Source organism: Patella vulgata, chromosome 5, assembly GCF_932274485.2.
Source record: "Patella vulgata chromosome 5, xgPatVulg1.2, whole genome shotgun sequence".
Classification (NCBI taxonomy): Eukaryota; Metazoa; Mollusca; class Gastropoda; family Patellidae; genus Patella; species Patella vulgata.
In genome coordinates this window covers 70196653-70217391 of record NC_065883.2, presented here as the reverse complement: position 1 = coordinate 70217391, position 20739 = coordinate 70196653, and the positions used below count along the sequence as shown (strand labels likewise).

The 20739-nt window shown below is 36.5% G+C and overlaps 1 protein-coding gene across 1 annotated transcript in view; it reads right to left on the bottom strand.

Annotated features, from left to right (window-relative positions):
• The window catches only part of LOC126820601 (F-box/LRR-repeat protein 7), a 165657-nt gene that overhangs the window by 100430 nt on the left and 44488 nt on the right, over positions 1-20739 (bottom strand). The gene's annotated exons all lie outside the window — the stretch shown is intronic.

Below are 20739 nucleotides of genomic sequence, written 5' to 3'. Positions count from 1 at the left end.
AAATCTGAACCAAGGAGTACTTTTCCTTGATACGGACTCGTGTTACATTGGCAGCTAACGTTAAAGACCCATCGACAGCTGTGCAGTCACAGCTTATTGTATTTATAATATAACCACGTTTTAATCCCAAAAGATCTACGTCAAATGCATTCTGTACACATAGATCCACCTGCTGCACACTTCGAGAATAGATCTCTGACCTAAATGGCCGCCATATCCAAAAAGATCTACGTCAATTGTTGACGATACGTTAAACTCAGATACGATTAATCGTTAACCCATTTCAATGTTAATATAACATTTGGCAGTCAAGTGTAAAGAACAGTTGATTTACTCAAGTCAATAGTTTCCAATGTTAATAAAAACTCTATTGGACTCTGGGTCATATTTAAGGTTTAGCACGTATGGTAACACATCCATCGACTTATCACCATTGACTTGCCACGAAATTCAATAAACTTCACAAATGTTGTCTTCTCACATATACCAATAACATGGATATTAGTATAAAAAGGTACTCCAAAATAATTAGTTCTGAGTGGACATTTATAACATTCCATTATACTAAGCAAATTTAGTAAGCAAATTCGCAATTAATATTTATATTTGTCCTGGTCATACGGGAGATATGTTGACACATATTTTGCACGCTTCGCAAGAAATCACAGAGTGAGAGAAAGAGAGAAAGAGAGAGAGAGAGGGAGGGAAGGGGGTAACGTACACTCGACACAAACTAGGTCATTTCGGGACTAACATATGGTTCAATTTTTATTTCAATTATTCGCTTGCGCGTTGGGTCTTTAGCCGTTGGAGGAAACCGAAGGACCCGGCCGGAGGACCCGGAGAAAACCTACGAGGTTGGGCAAGCGACTCTACTCCTTGTCACGCCAGTTGACTCGATGACAGACCTTATGTTACAGCGCTCACGTGCTAACCATTCAGACACCCCACCCCCACCCCGGTCTTTCAAGACACTGTGGGGGAAATAAACAGTCACTGGTTTTAAGACAATAATAAACGTTATGGTGAAACACTGACCACCAGTTCTTAATACAAACATTTTTCAATCTTGATCCACCAGTCTCCCCAAATGGATTTAAAACTGGTGGGCCGAAAATGTAGGGAATATTCCATCGAAAAACACTGCTGGTTGACTGTTGAACCTCTTCAGTTCTTATGTAAATAAATAACCTACACTATTGGGAAAACGAAACAAGTTACTTGTTTTAAGACAACATGTAAAAATCACCCGAGACAACTAAAACTAGTTTTGTATAAAAGATAAAAGGCATCACATGGGAATGCGAGTGATTATCGTCCACACGTAGCCTTAGTTGATCAAACCTGAAACCAAACTACGACTTTTGATGAGCGCATTTGATGGCCGGTGAATTCATTCTAAACTACAATATTTTGAAAGCTGAATCTCAAAACGGAATATCAGGCCAATAATAGTTCAATAAAGATGTAAAATATTCATACAGATATGATGGATGGCTAAATCTATTTAAATGCCAGCTCCATTTTTGTCAAGGTCGTTGAGAATGTAAATAAGGTTAGGGCATGTTATTGTTGGTGAGACTATATGTTAGGGGGTTGGGTTAGCCTTGAGGGTAGGCACTGGGTCAGGGTTAGGGTTAAGATTAGCGTTAGCCCTATTTACATCTCGTGACCTATGACGAAAAATTGAGCTGGCCTTATCATTTAGCACTAACCATGACGAACTGACAATTCAGGTGCATTCGGATTCCTCTGCAATAGGTATAAGCAAGCCTATTCTCTTGATGTCCCTTTTAATCAAAGCCGATGGATTATTGACTAATCAATGTGTGTCATATTTAAGCGTGGAAAGAGTGGTGAAAATTAAATATTATCCGAAAAATGGCCGACCGGAAGTACCTTAAACATACATTATGCAACAGCTAAATCTGTCTATTGCAGGTCTTTATTTAGGCGTCAAATGTTATATAAACTATTAATTAGACATATTAACAAAACAAGACCATAATCAACTCTCGATGGCATCGGACACTCGAGATTTTAACTAGATTAGAATGGTTTGCCATTTAAAAATTTAATTCAAAAATGGGAAAACGAGGCTTAGTCTCGAATATACCAGTGCCCTGGTTACCACAATGCACACATCTTGTCAAAACTACAAACAGTGATAACGTGGCCCAGAATGAAGTAATTTGAATGAAATTTTCAATATTTTCATTTTACATTATATATTTTTGAGCTATTATAGCAAGAATGGTCAGCTCTTTATCTAAATCTTACATAATGTATCTTTAATGTGCAAATTCTACCGAAACATATGATGTATATCATAATAAAATATTGTTTAAAAAAAAAAAAAAAAATATCATAATCCAATATATGGAAGTTCATTAATACATTTTATGAAAGAAATTTGATTTCGGCCTCAGACATTTATTTTTCTCTCAATTAGTACGCGTGGCTACCACGTCTATGCTTACTTTTTTCTAGAACATCTGATACCACTTATCATGCGTACGAAGATAATGTGCCATAAGGCTACACAGAAACCCGTAAGAATGGGTATACCATAATAGGTAATCTTGCGATCTGCGTACCTTTTTCACGAAGCAGCATATCGCCACTCTTTCAAGAACACTAGATACCACTTCTCAATTAGGATATAGAGAAACATGTATGACTATGCAGACCGACATATTTCTTTATCTAGCGATCTCTAAACAGCTCATGTATATTCAAAACTTCTATACATGCCCAATTGAACACATGTATTTAATATCTACCACATATATAGAACATCTTATAACACTTCTCAATTAGGATATAGAGAAACCTGTATGAGTATGCAGACCGACATATTTCTTTATCTGGCGATCTCTTAACATCCCATGTATATTCAAAACTTCTATACATGCCCGATTTAACACATGTATAATACCTACCACATACCTATATCCAATTTTAATATCTAGACATACTTATATTCTATCAATCTATCTGGTCTACCCCCATACCTATACATATCTAACTATATATATTCACTCATTCATTACATATATCAACTCGACCGAATCGTCTAAAGAATATCCACTTTAATAGATCTTACAACGTTGGCGTCTAGCTCTAATTTCACTAACCTACTACTATTTTCTCCCAAATCATTAAATAACATTAATACGGGGCTTTTTGTGAACAGAATTCTTTTGTCGATAGAAATTCTTTTTTTAAATACACATTTGGCAATAATATTAGAACCTAGAGCGTCATCTTCTAGCTTGAATTTCACTAACCTACTAACATATTTTCCAAAATCATTAAAAATATTAATACGGGGACAATAACAACTGACTTTACAAGACCCCAGAGCTTGCACTAATCTACTACAACTTTTTAAAATCATTAATACCAGGACTTTTGTCCTCAGAATTCATTTTTTTGAAAAACCCGAAAAGTAGACAATTTTTAGAAAAGCAAATCAGCAACATTAGATGTATATATAAAAATTATATAACTGCGTACACTGAAAATGATATACGTGATTTAAATTCATGGTCTGCACCGAAACAAAATTGACAAATTGACAATTATATACGTTCGTACACTAAAAATGCTTATACGTGATTTCTATTCATCAAAAATAAGATCCACAAAGCTAAAACAAGAAAAAAAAACCCCAAAAAACTCCATTACTTCAACCATATTCAGAAGCTTATACACATGGACATTTTACAAGATATATCACAGTTGTGACAGTGGGAAAATGACCTATATTACAGCATGATTGAATGTCTACATTAGAGTAGAGATAGCATTAAAATTATCTATTAGACACCGTGATGGAACGTCTATACACATGGACATTACACAAGATATATCACAGTTGCAGAAGTGGGAAAATGGCCTATAGTACATCATGATTGAATGTCCGTATCAGAGTAAAGATAGCATAGACGGCAGCAAGACTAAAACCTTTAAAAAATAGACGCAAGCCGTTGAAAAACCCAGATGAAAAATCAAACCTTGATGAAAATTCATGAGGTGTTAAAACCTGATGAAGTAACAACTAGGGACAGGAGTAGGAGAAGAAAAGAATGTAAATTTTACGGGACTAGGTGACGTCCCCTTAGAAGTGACCGCCACACCATAAATTATGGTTACCCAATAAACGACTCTATCAAAGATATCCGACTGCATTATAAAGGTGGCGATTGTATAAGGGCCTAAGCGTCCAGGTGATGAATAAGGCTGATATACTGGACCAGTAGCCCTTCATCAAGTCTACATGCAGAAAAGGATAAGACAACCAGGTAAAATTGAGACTAAATAGGGCTAAGACAATGATAATGTTGTGGTTCATTACTTCCTTAACCAACAGAAATATTGTCAGCTGGTTCAGATATATTTAATATAAAAGAAGAGGGACCCATGAGTTCAGCATCTATAAGCTATTTCCAAACAGTAGAGATACCGACCCTGGCCACAGTAAATTACAATCGTGGTTTGGTCTCTGGGCAAAATGTATCATTTTTATGGGTTACAAAATAAGAAAAGATATGTCGGTCTCTGGATAAAATATTATATGTTAAAGTGCTACGCGAGAGAGAGAGAGAGAGAGAGAGAGAGAGAGAGCAATATATATAAAAGAAACGATAATGTACAAACAAAAACATACCTGTTTATATTTTTAAATTAAAAATAGCACGTCTCTTAAAACTAAAGTTTGTTATTTACAATAAAGATAAATAATTAAATATCCCTTCACTTCCTGGAAAGGATAATCCGTGGATGATTAGCTGACTAGGACGGGTTTTTAGTGTCCGCTTGATATCCGCTTGAAATCCAACACGCGTTACAAAATCATCAGAACTGTCAACACATGTTATAGGATTTGACAATACACGACAGTATACCACTCTGTCTAGGCCATCACTGATACCTGGCCACTAGGGGGCGATACAATACAATATAACAACCAATCAATAAACTGGATAACTTATGAATGAAGTCAGCTTCACAATAGGAGACGGGAGACACGTTTAAGATTTTAACATGATAAAAATATGTATTTAACGGGTGATAATCACTCGCTACTGAAAGACGAGAGACGATGTTTGAAATCTTGCCTACGTTATGAACGTCTTGTTGAAACGAACGTTAAACCACATCAGACATTTAGAATTTTAACATAACATATGTGTTGGAAAGTGATAATAATTTTGTTATTGAGAGCCAATGTTTGAAATCATTTCTGCGATATGAATCTCGCGACAAAGCGTACGATAATCGACAGTCAGACATTTAAGATTTTAACATGGTAACATTAGTATGTATAAGAAAGTGATAATCATTTTGTTACTGAGAGACAATGCTTAAAATCTTGTCGGCGATATGAACCTAGTGACAAAGCGAACGTTAAATGACAGTCAGAAATTTAAGATTTTAACATGATAACATATGTATAAGAAAGTAATAATCATTTATTGCTGAGAGGCGATGTTTAAAATCGTGTCAAACCATAAAAGACTTTAAAATGATAACATAATGTATAAGAAAGTGATAATCATTTATTGCTGAGAGGCGATGTTTAAAATATTGTCTGCGATATGAACCTCATAAAAAAGCGGATGTTAAACAAAATAAGATTTTAACATGATAACTATGTATAAGAAAGTGATAATCATTTATTGCTGAGAGGCGATGTTTAAAATATTGTCTGCGATATGAACCTCATAACAAAGCGGATGTTAAACAAAATAAGATTTTAACATGATAACTATGTATAAGAAAGTGATAATCATTTATTGCCGAGAGGCGATGTTTAAAATATTGTCTGCGATATGAACCTCATAACAAAGCGGATGTTAAACCATATAAGATTTTAACATGATAACTATGTAATAAGAAAGTGGAGATAAATTTCTATTAAATAGAAACCGGGGTATCTTTTGAACCTGTAGACTGTTATTTATAAGATTTATTGAAGATAAAGTCCAGGGTGATGATGGATATTTAACGACGTATTATAATGTTTTATAATATATTCTGATGTAAAGGTAGATATAAAGGATGATGTATGTGTCTAGAAGTATGTAGTCGTACTAGTTACTAATTGTTACATATCTTTAGTCTATATAGAATAATACATGCGTGATACAAAGGATGATGTATGTGTCGAGAGAGAGAGAGAGCGAGAGAGAGAGGAAGGGGTTTAACGTCCAATCGACACAAACTAGGTCATTTCGGGACTAACATATGGTTTAATTTTTTATTTCAATAATTCTCTTGCGTGTAGGTATCTTTAGCAGTGTGTGTGTGTGTGTGTGTGTGGGGGGGGGGGCAGGTGACGCGGAGAAAACCCACGAGTTTGGACGTAGCCGCATAAGTTACTAATTGCTACATATCTCTGGTCTATTATATATAAAATAAAACATCCGGGATAAATATTATTGTTAAATTGAAAGAAAAACCGTAACATAATTCTGCTATCAGTTCATGCTCTTTGGAACAGGAACTTGGCACCAAGCCTTACTCATCTTGTTCTACTTGTGGGTGCCGTTGTTCGAGAATAAAAACTAATAACAAAACATTTATATAAGTAGTATTATTATTAACATTTATAATCATCAACCATGTCTATAGTCGTTGCCCGGAGTAAACACATTCTATGTTATTACAATTTATAACCAACAACCATGTTTTTAGTCGTTGCCAGGAGTAAACACATGCTATATTATTACAATTTATAAACAACAACCACATCTATAGTCTTTGCTTCGAGTAAACACATGCTATATTATGGTCGTCTAGAACATTTTTGTTTAGTCTTTGCACCGAGTTAAAACAAACTATATTATTTTATCCTGCTTTGATTTCAGGATTTCTTTTAAGTAGAAATATTGTCTAGTTATTGTTGAAGTAGTATAATATTATTACTGCCGATTTATAAAAACAACCACGTTCACAGAGAGAGAGAGAGAGAGAGAGAGAGAGAGAGAGAGAGAGAGAGAGAGAGCAATGGGGTTTAACGTCCACTCGACACAAACCAGGTCATTTCGGGACTAACATATGGTTCAATTTTATTTCAATAAGTCGCATACGCGTAGGGGTCTTTAGCATTATGAGGAAATCGGAGGACCCGGAGAAAACCCACGAGGTTGGACAGGCGACCCTACTCCTTGTCACGTACAACCGGGGATTCGAAACCACGCCAGTTGACTCAATGACCATAATCGACTCTCGATGCCATCGTTAGCCTGCGATATTTAGTGGATTTAAATACATTTTGTAATGTATAATTTAACTGAATAACCGAGACTTGGTTTATTATCATAACGAAGTTAGTAATGACGTTCGAGGCTAGCCTTAGATTGAATCGCTAATATCTCGGTTCAGAGTGAAACAATTTTCAGCATATTCTGCTCTCATTATTTATTTTTTCACTATTATAGCGAGAACTGTCAACTCTTTATCTAATCTTTAAAGTTACAATTTCATATTTTCTAAGAAAGTCAAAACATAATTATTTCTATGTCTTTTGCTCAATAGGTTGTCAACTCACTATCATGGGATCATAGGTTATCTTTCTCACACTTAAAAATCTTCACATCGGAAATAATAACACAATTACCTCCCTATTTCCTCCCTTGTTTTCCTATTCCCCACCATGGAATAGCTATCTTCAAACGTTTGAATTTGAAGATGAAAATGATATTTTTGCAAATTTCTCAACTGGCAATAGTGAATTATAGGATTAATAGGATTATTCTTTAACAAGGTAGGCCTGTTTATAGATACCATCTATTTTAGGGCTTTATTTTAATACATTTTAAAAATATAACTTAAAAATATGAAATTGTAACTTTAACATCTTAATATCATCTACAAACCCACTGAATCTTACAAACCATCACATTTCTCAAATATAACGTTTCAAAACTCTAAAAGCTATTTTGTTAAATATATTGTCGGCGGGAAAAAGTATCTGGCCCGGAGTTCACAAATCTTTCAATCACTGTTTATGAGAAATATCTTTGATCCAGATACACACAACTTTGCACATAGTTTCTTATTTATGTATTTGATACATTAAAACAACAAAGGGTTTTTAAAGGGCTATATTTTAGTTAAAATAAGGCGAACCAGAGTGATTTTGTTGATTATATTATCTCTTTGTGGATATCACAAAATATTGTTTTATATACAAATAACAAGAGACTATAATTATTGGCCTTGTTTTACATTAATCCTCTAACCATGTTCATATTGTACTACAAGGCTTGTACATTTATATTAAGGTCAGACTGCTAGTTTATGATTTGGATGTACGTGTATATTGGAAATGAGATGAAATGGAGTTTAACGTCCTTCTGTTCTACTCCGATTAGGCTAATGAAGAAGGGCTTACGGCATACAGTGTGCCCAGACAGCGGCTCTACGACCTACTCTTATGTCGAATTCTAACTGTCAAGGGGTCTTTTACGTGCACGTCATTGTGTACACAGGAGCTCGGTTTTTGTTCCATCCGAATGACAAGACAGCTCTCCTTGTCAGGCCCTTCGTCCTGCACCGCTGGCAAGGGGACACCACGCCGGACAATCTCGTTGAACTTTCTCGGCCAATACCGGGATCGAACCCGTTACCTCCAGACTAGCGAGCCAGCGTCTTACTCACTTAGCCACCATGTCTCGATGTATATGGGAATGAAGAAGTAAAAGTGGTTAAGAATTTTAACTGGACGTGTTTTTATTTCTGATATATACACATGTACAATCCTTGAAGTACAATACTAACATGGTGCAATCCCCGGTTGTACGTGGCAAGGAGTAGGGTCGCCTGTCCAACCTCTCTCTCTCTCTCTCTCTCTCTCTCACTAACATGGTGCAGCTATTAATGTAACACAGATTCAGTATTTATCCATCTTTTATGTGTGTATCTAAAACAAGGCTGTTTTCATAAAGAAATGTTAAGATCTAAAAATCACTATGGGTTCCATTCATTTTTCCCGACAGGCTTTTCACATTAAAGCTTCCGTGCTTGGAATATTAGATCATTTATACCCGCCTCCCTCCCCCCAACTTATAATGTATATATTAAACAAACTTTTGTAAATCCAGCCTCTTAAAAACGTGAAGATATTTCGAAATACCAGATGTATATCATAATACCCACATGAACATTGCGCTATCTGTCTACAATTAGATCCGCTTGAGAATAGACACGAACCTATTTGGTCGACATTTTAATTATCTTTTCAGTGATTTAAGTCAAAAGCACTAAGCATACTGAGAGAGTTTCGAAAATTATTAATTAATTCCGTTTCTATTTCCATATGTAATGGAGTTCAAAATATTTGTGAAAATGTGTATGAAAATGATTAGAAGCTCCCAACATGTAGCACACTAATTATTCAACATGGCGGCCATTCAGGGCAGAGTTCTAATCTCAAAGTAGATAGTGGTCCGTGCGCAGAATGTCATAATACCCTGACCTGAAGTAGATTGGCAATCAGATATACCTATAATTAAATACCCTTCCTTAAAATTCAAAATCTTAATTATACCTAAAGAAAGAGATTCAGAGACACAACCCCATCTGTGGGCGTTTAACCCCGCGACCTACTAATACAAATCATTAAACACAACAATCCCACGGATCGACTTGTCTAAAAAATGTGAAATATGTGTTTGAAATATAGTTTGATGTTTTGTTATAAAAGGTATACGTGAAATTATTCACCTTGTTGACTCTTTTGTCTATCGCATATTTAAGTATATCACTCTGTCTATTATTATACCGAAACAATTCTTTAGGGGTCTAAAGTAACTGCTATAGATACAAAACCAATACACGCAGAACCACGAGAGAGAGAGAGAGAGAGAGAGAGAGAGAGGGGGGGGGCTTATTAAAAGTTATGTAGTAAACAGGAAACATTCCTTTACTGTTGTTATTTTTCCCATTGACATAATTATAAAACGGTTATAATTCAGCTGACCTTTGTCTATCTTATACATGTACATGTATATAAATATCGCTCTGTCTACTACCATACCGAAGCAATTCTTTAGGGTTCTGAATTAACTGTTATCGATACAAAACCAATACATGGAGAGCGAGCGAGCGAGAGTGAGAGAGAGAGAGGTGTTTAACGTGCACTCATCACAATTACATACAACTTTGGAATTGAAACCATGCCACTTGGCTCAACGACAGACCTTCAGATCTAACGCGCCCACCCCTTAATACACGAAGAATGGATGGAGTAGCTAGCAATTTTTGTCAGTGCGGCAGTAGTAGCTCCTACATGTTCTTAATTATCATCGCTTCTTCAAAAGTTTTTTTTTCATTTCACCTTTTGAATCTGTAAATGTTATACCTATAAATCCCTTCACGCTAATGTTTGACATCATAAAATGACATATTAACTGTTTCTAGAATGTAGATGTGTTTCTGCGACTGTTTTTGTATTCTGCTGTCACATTCATGATGTGGATATAAATTAAAATGCGGTTTAACATCTCGCTTTTCTATCACGACCAGGCTAATAAAGACAGGCATACGCCAATACAATGTGCTTTGAGGGCGAATTTCAACCGGCAAAGGTTCTTTTACGTGCACGCCAATGTGTACACGGGAACTCGGGTTTTCGTCCAAGGCCCTGCAACACTGACACGGGGACACGACACTGAAAAATCCAGAGGAACTTTCTCGTGCAACACCGGGATTGAACCTGGGACCACATGGTTAGTGAGTCAGCGCCTTAAACACTGAGACACCGTGGGCAGGATGTTAAATTGGTAATCATCTTCTTTGGAGAGCTTGACATATTTACAGTTATAGGCAAAAAAATGGACAAGGATAATGATAAATATAAATGCCAACCAGAGAGTTTATATTCTTTTCACTTACTCTTCTAACTATACCATTACAACTTTGGTTTCCCCTTGTCAGTGGTGCAGAACGAAGGGCCTGACAAGGACAGCTGTCTAGTCCTTCGGATGAGACGAAAAACCGAGGTCCCGTGTATACATTGGAATGCACGTAAAAGATCTCTTGGCAATTGGAATTCGATATAAGAGTAGGCGATAGTGCCGCTGGCCGGGCCAAATTTCCCTCATAGCACACTGTATGGCGTATGCCCGTTTTCATTAGCCCAGTATAGGAGCAGAACAGTAGGACGTTAAACCCCATTTCATTTCATTTCATTTCATTTCATTTCATTTCCATTATAACTTAAAGGGACCATCCCGATTTTAATAGCATCTCAGAAATAAAATCATGTACGTATGAAATTTAAGCGCCAAATATAGAGGAATGGTGTATTTACCTTGTCTCAAAATTTCAGCAAAACTATTAATGAGGTATTTGGACGTAAACGTCAAACCGCTTATACGGAGATGTAAACCCTTTAAAGACACGGTATAATAAAGTGATGTGGCACCGGTTTTCATTTCCAGATGAAGACTGACAGGTTTAAGTTGTTTGGAAACGTATAACGTATTGAGTTGTTTGCTCGGCCCTAAGGTAGATGATTTTAAGGGCTTTTACCACAAATTAAACAGTTTTATTCTCCAAAATATAATCGAGATTGACCCCATAAGAAAACTTGCTATAGTTAAGAAAGCCGACAGAAACATGGTGTTACTAATATATTTAGAGAGCTGAGAAAAGAGAATCAATCTCATATTGGTGACACTTTTATGGGGCGTTTATATCTGAAGATATTAATTATGGTTAATTAACCGTTATAAATAGACAACACTTAATATTCATATTGATATTATAACCATACTTAACCATATTGTTCAGTGATCGGTTAATATTCACCTTTATAACTATACTATACTTAAAGGAGAGAGGGAGAGAGAAAAATGGGGTTTAACGTCCACTCGACACAAACTAGGTCATTTCGGGACTAGCAGTGGGAGGAAACCGGAGGACCCGGAGAAAACCCACGAGGTTGGACAGGCGACCCTACTCATTGTCACGTACAACCGGGGAATCGAAACCCCGCCAGTTGACTCAATGACAGACCGTATGATGCATCACGCGCGTGCTAACCATTCGGCCATCCAACCCCCCTATACTTAAAGGGGAATTTGGTAAGATTAGATAAAGAGTCGAATGTTCTCGCTATAATAGTTAAAAAATAGATAATGTAAAGGGCATATGTTGAAAATTTCAAATTACTTCACCCGGATCCTAGTTATCAGCGAATCAATTACAGTCTATCCTCGATTGTCATTGCTACCGCTGTTACGATAATACACAAAGCCTCGATTATCCATTTTACGGTAACCGCATCAACGTATTTAAATCTACTTAACATCGGAGCAATCCGATGGCATCGAGGGTTCATTATGGTAATTAAGTTAATTAATGTTTAATTAATAATTTATATCACATTTAAGGCCTAAAGAAAGCCCCGCAATAGACAGATTTAGCTCTTACATAAAGTCTGTTTAACAAATAGAGATGATAGTCATACTGATATTCAGTCGTTCGGATGTGACGTGTATACATTGGCATGCCCGTTAAAGATCCCTTGGCAGTTGGGATTCGATATAAGAGTAGGTCGTAGCACACTGTATAAGCCTAATCGAAGCAGAAGAGTAGGACGTTAAACCCCATTTCATTCCATATTGATATTATAACCACACTAGGTTAGAGAATTATTATTGTCCATGTTTGTATTGTGAAGATTTGACCAGTGAATCCAATGAGCCTCAGCTTAACCATATCGTACATTCATAGGTTAATATGCATATTTGTATTATAAAGAATTTCAAGCGTGTTAGCCATTGGATTGAGTGATTTCTCGGTTTATTGACATATAATGGGTTACATATTTGTTTATAAGTGTATCCAAAGTGGTATAAAGTTTCTTGAGATGACTAAGTATACACGCTACAAAAACTTGGCTTGAAAAATCCCGATGATCTTTCTCGGCCATATATGTATCATAAAACTTAAACATTAAGATTGACCAAATATTTTAGCAACTGATCTGGCAAAAATCTTAGGAACGTTGCACCGAAACCATACAGTAATGATTTGCCAAAACATTAAAATACATTGACAACTTATATTGGCCGAGAGAAAATATTCGTTTAGGATTTTGAAGTTCAGCTAAAGAGATGGTGGTAGTCTTAAGATCATCGGTCCCTTTAAGTTAAACTTCAAGGGACATTTAGGAAAACATGAAATGGAATGGTGTTTAACGTCCTACTGTTCTGCTACGACTGACCTAATGCAGGAGGGTATACTCCACACAGTGTGCCATTTTGCCCGGACAGCGGCGCTACGAGCTACTCTTATATCGAATTCCAACTTCCAAGGGATCTTTAACGTACATGCCAATGTGTACACGTCCAATCCGAACGACTAGACAACTGTCTTTGTCAGGTCCTCCGTCCGACATTGGATATAGTAATAAACTATACGGTACACCAATTTCTAATTTATTTGGTCTGATGAAAAACTGCTAGCAAAATTTAGTATGATTCTATATAGGGAGTAAGTGTGTGTTATAGTTTATGACTCTATATAGTTACTCTATATTACTAGCTGTTTTCCATAAGTCCAAATAATTTAGCAATTGTTCTACCATAAGTATGTGTTAAAGTTTATGACACTATATAGTTACTAACTATATTACTAGGTGTTTTCCATAAGCCAAATAAATTAGAAATTGTTCTACCATAAGTATGTGTTATAGTTGATGACTCTCTATTTAGTTACTAAATATATTGCTAGGTGTTTTCCATAAGCCAAATAATTTAGAAAGTTTTCTACCATAAGTGTGTGTTATATTTATGACTCTTTATAATTATATAACTATATTACTAACTGTTTTCCATAAGCCCAAAAATTTAGAAATTGTTCTATAATTTATGGCTCTATATTACTACATGTATATTACTAGGTGTTTTCCATCAGCCAAACAAATTAGAAACTGTCCTATCATAAGTATGTATTATCGTTTATGACTATAATAGTTACTAATATATTACTAGATGTTTTCCATAAGTTCAAATAAATTGTTCTACCATAAGTGTGCATTATAGTTTATGACTCTATCTAGTTGCTAAATATATTCTAAAACATTTAAAAACTGTTCTATCATAAGTATGTATTATAGTTTATGACTCTATAATAGTTACTAAATATATTACTAGCGGTTTTCCATATGTCCAAATAATTTAGAAACGTGTTCTAAAATAAGTGTGTATGATAGTTTATTTAATATATCCATTTACGATTTGATCCCTGGCATGAATGGATTTTCACGTTTGGTTGAATAAAGGCATAGATTTTGTTGTAGTTTTAAAAATCGAGAACTACCCGCTCCTGTATGTAGTTCAAGATCTCTCAATCACACTTTTAATTCTTTTTTTTTATTGAAAAAAAATTCACAAATTGTAGAACATTCTGAGGATCAGAAGATTCTCTAAGATCTATTACTCTCAATGTGACAACTACGTGCAAATGTTGACGTATTTGTGTTTAAATTATAAATATTGTAATACTAGATAGAAATGAACCTTTGTTCTCTTTATTCTAGAAATGAATCAATTTATTCATAAATCAGCATATTACACGTCTTACTGCAAACACTCGACACCTCTAGCAACATCTCTGATATTTACATAATAAAACGAAGTGTACAGAACAAATATACACTATACGATCAAGTAGAAGAGAAAGCGTCTGGACTGATTACAGCTACACACTCGGTAAACACCAGGCTCTTCGCATCTTGTGAAGTTTTTTCCCTTTAATTTCTCTTAAGTCAACATAATTTGTGGCTTTCGAGTGGTAAATAGATAGGGGAGTACAGGTTATGTAACTAAATCTGCCTGTACACATAAGGTCTGTGGAAGCGATATATTGAAAATCTTTCGTATTACTTCCACGGCGTTGAGGGCGATATGTGTTATTCCAGGGGCGTGGTGACAGCCGATTTTTGCATGAGGATCAAAAGCCCACTGGAGAACAAAATCCCAATTTTTAGAAGTGGTATCAGATGTTAAAAAAGTAAGCATAGCCTGCATACTTTTTGCACAACACCTGTCACTACTTATTAAATAGGCTACACATAAGTGTTCGATACTGGTGTTGACTGAGAACACTGTGCAAACTGCGGCGGACTCCGGTACGTAACACTTAGCCTCGGCTACCGGTATACTGAACAGGAAAGAAATTCTCAAAACAAAATTGCGTCGACCGAAGAGTGTGTAGAGTTTTCAATGCAAATTTGTCCTTTGTTTAACGAAAATCGGAGCTTCAGACATTGAAAGCTTTGAATGATAAAGCACTCTTCACAGGCGTCTTCATGGGCGATGCAATTGGTAATACAGGAGCTTGAAAGTAGTTCCAATGTCGGAATTCGTCATACAACCAAGGTTAGATGTAGCGTATTGGAGTCTGCTGAGGTCTGCCGACTGGACAGAGAAAATTCCTCGGGATTTTTATGCGTGGTTCCCGATTTTATTGGTGCAGGACGGGTGGCCTGGCGTCCAGTCGTTTGGATAGTACGAAAACCGAGGTCATGTGTTCAGGTTTCGGTGGACGTAAACCCAGGGTCCTCCGGTTTCCTCCAACTGTTAAAGACCCCTACGCGCAAGCGAATTATTGAAATAAAATTGAACCATATATTAGTCCCAAAATGACCTAGATTGTGTCGAGTAGACGTTAAACCCCATTTCATTCTCTCTCATTAGTAGTCCGGTTATAGGACGTTACACCTCATTTCATTTATAAATGATGAATAAATCTTTTTTTTTTCTTTTTTTATCCATTTTCTACTTTTTATACCTAAATAGAGAAAACGGACATGACATGACCATAACACGCGTCCCTTTAACAATACACACGTGACCAATTCATAAAATCAACGACCACAAAAACCCTGACAACTGCTCTCCTGTCGATAATCTTTTTCTTATTTTATATTTTATGACTATTAATAAAACAAAGCACGTGACCTTAACAGCCTCCACCCAGCTTCTAAATGTTTTAATATTCTTTATTAACTATAGAACAAAGCTAATCTCAACTAAAGCCTTCGTTCATACAGTTAATGATATTTTCAATGGTCACTTGAGGTGACAGCTATAGTTTTTATGAACCATAAAACTAAACCGAACGACGTTAGTGGAAACGTAAACACCGGTCACTTCAACGATGTGACCCATTTCAGACTGACGGGGGAGATGAGAGCAGCTGGGGAGGAGTTCCGACCCTGTTGCCGAGGAGATCAGACTGGTTGGCGAGGACAGAAATTGGTTGTTGTTAGAATTACCCGCCCCTAAACCTACTCAACCCGTGCGCTGTCCCACTCCGCCCCTGGACTGAGAATAGACTGTCCCGACTTCAACAATCGACCAGTTAGCAACACGTGACCCATACAATAACCAATGAGTTAATCTGAAACAATGGTAATAAAAAATTGTACAATGAATTATTCAAATGATATTCTGTGCTTTGTTCATCCAGTATCATGATGTAAGCACACTTGAAAAGTGATTAAATCTTCGAATGAGCGTCGTTTCGACCACTCTAACCAGTAAGCCCCGGTTAGCATCATGGACAACGTTTCGAAACTATATAGTTTTGTTTTAGCCATAACTACTTAGCTCCTGTTAGCATCAGTTAAAACGAATGACGACATTTCGAAAACAGAGTGTTGTTTTAAAACCCTAACCAGTTACCGTCTAGCGTCATGAATGACGTTTCGAAAGCAGTTAGCTGCTAGCATCCTGAACGACGTTTCGAAAACGGTTAGCTCCTATTGGGATCATGAACAACGTTTCGAAAAAAGCTAGTTCCTATTGGGATCATGAACGACGTTTCGAAAACGGTTAGCTCCTATTGGGATCACGAACGACGTTTCGAAAAAAAACCTAGCTCCTACTAATATTATGAGGACGTTTCGAAAAAAAAAGCTAACCATTAATCATTTAACATCAGTTAAACCCCAGAGGAACAGAAGATTCTTTAAGATCTCAATCTGGTTAAAACACAGATCCTATTTCGTTTCGTTTTTATAGTTCAAAATTTCGTTTTACTTGTCTTTACTGCACTTGGATCTGGAAGAGTTGTTATTTAACACGTGTTCTGAATGGTGTCAGGGATAAGCCAATGAAACGGTCTGTTACGGCGAGCTTTAGACGTGTTTTTTTTTTTTACCGAACTGTGGGTAATTTACTAGTAACATCAATGCTGATTGGCTAATCAAATGTCTGACGTCATAAGGTCATAAGTTGGTCTTTTGACCCCTGACGTGACCTATCGCTATAACTTGTCAGATCTTCATGTAGTTTAGGCCATCGAAAGTATAAAAAAACGAAACGAAATATAGATCTGTATTTTAATCAGATTGTTAAGATCTAATACTCTCGACGTTGACAACCATTATCTGAGACGTCTGAAATAAGTACGAAATGATTTCAAGTACGAGTGATACCACCTTCGCCCAAGGGTATTGAGTTTACGTCCGTTTCTAAACGAAAAGAAAACACGACAGACACTTGACCTAAAGTAAATACTCAGCGAGTAGGCCAAGGACATAAAAATAAAAACATAATGAAATATCCAGAGATTATCAATGAGCATGATCTTTACTCGTACATAATACATAGTATTTCAAACAAGTTCAACAGGTACAAAAGAAGTGTATCATTTTTTGAAATGGCACTTGACCAGGGTGTAGGCCAAGGATACTACAGCAAAAATACAAAGAGTTGGAGATTTTCTAGTACATTTATTCAATTTTAACAAATTCAATGTGCAATTGAGTTTGACGACCGATCAACTGCGCAATTTAAGATGTTGTCCATATATCATCGTTTCCGCCTACCTCTCAATGAATTCCAACTGTCAAGGCTTCGTTCGGCGCACATCAACGGGTATATGGAAATGGAATGGGGTTTAACGTACTTCTGCTCCGACTAGGCTAACTAGTGCGCTGTGAGAGAAATTATGCCCGAGAGAGGCGCTATAGCCTACTCTTATATCGAATTCCAACTGCCAAGGCTTCTTTTCGAGCACAGCACATAAACGTGTATATAGAAAAGAAATAGGTAGGCTGATGAAGACGGGCATACGTCATACAGTGTGCTGTTAGGGAAATTATGACGGACAGTGGCACTATGGCTTACTCTTATATCTAATTCCAACTGTGAAGGGTTTTTCACGTGCACGTCAACATGTACTCGGACCTCTGTTTTTATCTACATATGTTACCCGCACACTGTTAGTCTAATAAATTAATAGACACTGAAACAACAGGAACTTATAAAGGTTTTAATAAAAATTAGAAACATATATGATACATATAATTTTCGGTTGGGGATAGCAAGGTCAAATTCGGGTATCCGAAATTACGTGGCTTCGGGACGATTTGTGGTCGTCTCTAACTATGTAATATTAATAATTACTTACAAAACACTTTCTACTACCAGACATAAAGACTAAATATAAATAAAACACTTCCTTGAGCCAGGATAATAATATCCAGTTTTCACGACGAAAAGGCTAATTATACATAAACACAGTTCGATCAAACACTGTTAAAAACCAAAGTCTTAAAACACTTCTTGAGCCAGGATATTACTATCCAGTCTAGAAGACAAAAGGCTAATGCTTGGAGTAGTAGTAGTAGTTCTTGGTGTTTAACGTCTGCTTCCACATAAGTGATATCGCAGGCAATGAGACTCAACTTATTCATCCACCTAGTAATAAAAGGTGGGGTGAAATCCTAAACTAACAGACACAAAATAAATAAAAGAACCCATGCCTCAACTAAACCAACATGACACATGGCTTACAACATGCATAAATAATAATTTGAAAGGATAAAATATACTAAATAAGACTTAAATTAAACATGCCTACTAATTAATAAATTCTTGATATACAAGAAGCTAATATTATCTCCCTTGGACAAGTCGGCATGGAATCTAAAATCCAGACACGGGTACTATCCAAAAAATATGCAGAACTTTTGACACAAAGTAGGCACCACAAAACTAAGGATAGGCACGGATAGCTAGATAATTTATCTACCAGATACATATAAGTTCCCATCAAAAATGTTTACTTACAAATTCTGCCCGCTTAATATTATAACAAACTAAGTGAAAGTACATATAAATACATAGTAAAGTTCTTGCTTGAAAATACAGTCGGCAGACACAATTAACAATAATAAAAACATAGGCAGCATGCTCAATTAGAAATATATACTCTTACACAATATAAAAATATCAAAATATTAAACAGGCGATGACTGTGCCGAGAAAACGATAGATTTTACTAGAGTAGCGATAGGTACCAAAGACTTACACCCATAGTCTAAATATAGAACTACGGAGCGCTTTTCCGGAAAACGAAATACAAATAATTAAGATAGCTACGGCTACCGGTTACACATAGATAGCCAACACCGTCTTACATTTCAGTACCAATTGGGCTACTAACAACAAAACACAAATGCCTAAGATAATGAAATGAAATGGGGTTTAACGTCCTGCGTTTCTACACCAACTGGGACAATGAACACCAGAAGATAAATATATAAGGGAATGAAATGGGGTTTAACGTTCGTGACCAGGAGTAGGAGTAGGACTGTTTGTCCAAAATCCCAATGCTAAATTGACCCTGACGCGCAAGCGAATGATATTAATCCAGAAATGATCTAGTTTGTTTCAAGGGGACGTTAAACCACATTTCTTTCATCAACCAGACTAAGAAAGAAATGACAAATGAAATGGGGATGAACGTCTTACTTTTCTGCACTACAGCGGTATGGCCTAAAATGTAATTCATACTGTCAATAGTTCTTTTACGTGCATGCCAATGTGTGCAAGTTACTTCGGGTTTTCTTCCCATACGAAAGACTAGACAGCTATCCTTGTCAGGCTCTCTTGCACCACTGACAAGGGGAAGCCACGCCGAAAATCCCAAGGAATTTTCTCGGCGAACATCGGGAGCGACCTGAGACCTCCAGGGTAGTGAGCCAGTGTCTTACACACTGAGTCACCACGACCCCCAGACTAATAAAGACGAGAAGATAGATACCTAACAACCTGTATCAATATGTTGATAAATAAACAAACTGATTGAATACTAGATCTATATATATGATATTATTCAGACTACTTCATTAATTCAAGTTCATGTGAGCACCTGAATGACCCTGTTATTCAGTACACCGACCGATCGACCCACCACATGGTTTCATATTAATTTGCTTGTAAAACTGAATATATATTATTTTCTGTCTACATGTTGCATCAGTTCATGGGACAAAATCTATAAAAGCACCGCGGTTTATTTTTTGTATTATTTTATTCACTATAAATGCGAGTAGGGGGGTCTTTATAGCTGTGGGGGGGGGGGGGGAAAGCTAGAGAACCCGAACAAAAAACAAAATATGAGGTTAGACAGGCAATCCTTGTCAGGGACAAACTGGGAATCGAAACCACGCCACTTGACTCAATGCCAGACCTTATGGTCTAATGCGCAGGCTTTAAACCATTCAGCCGCCCAAAACCCCAGTGATGCAAAGGAAATGAAATGAAATGAAATGAAATGGGGTTTAACGTCCTACTGTTCTGCTCCTAACCTGGGCTAATGAAGACGGGCATACGCCATACAGTGTGCTATGAGGGAAATTTTGCCCGGACAGCGGCACTACGGCCTACTCTTATATCGAATTACAACTGCCAAGGGATCTTT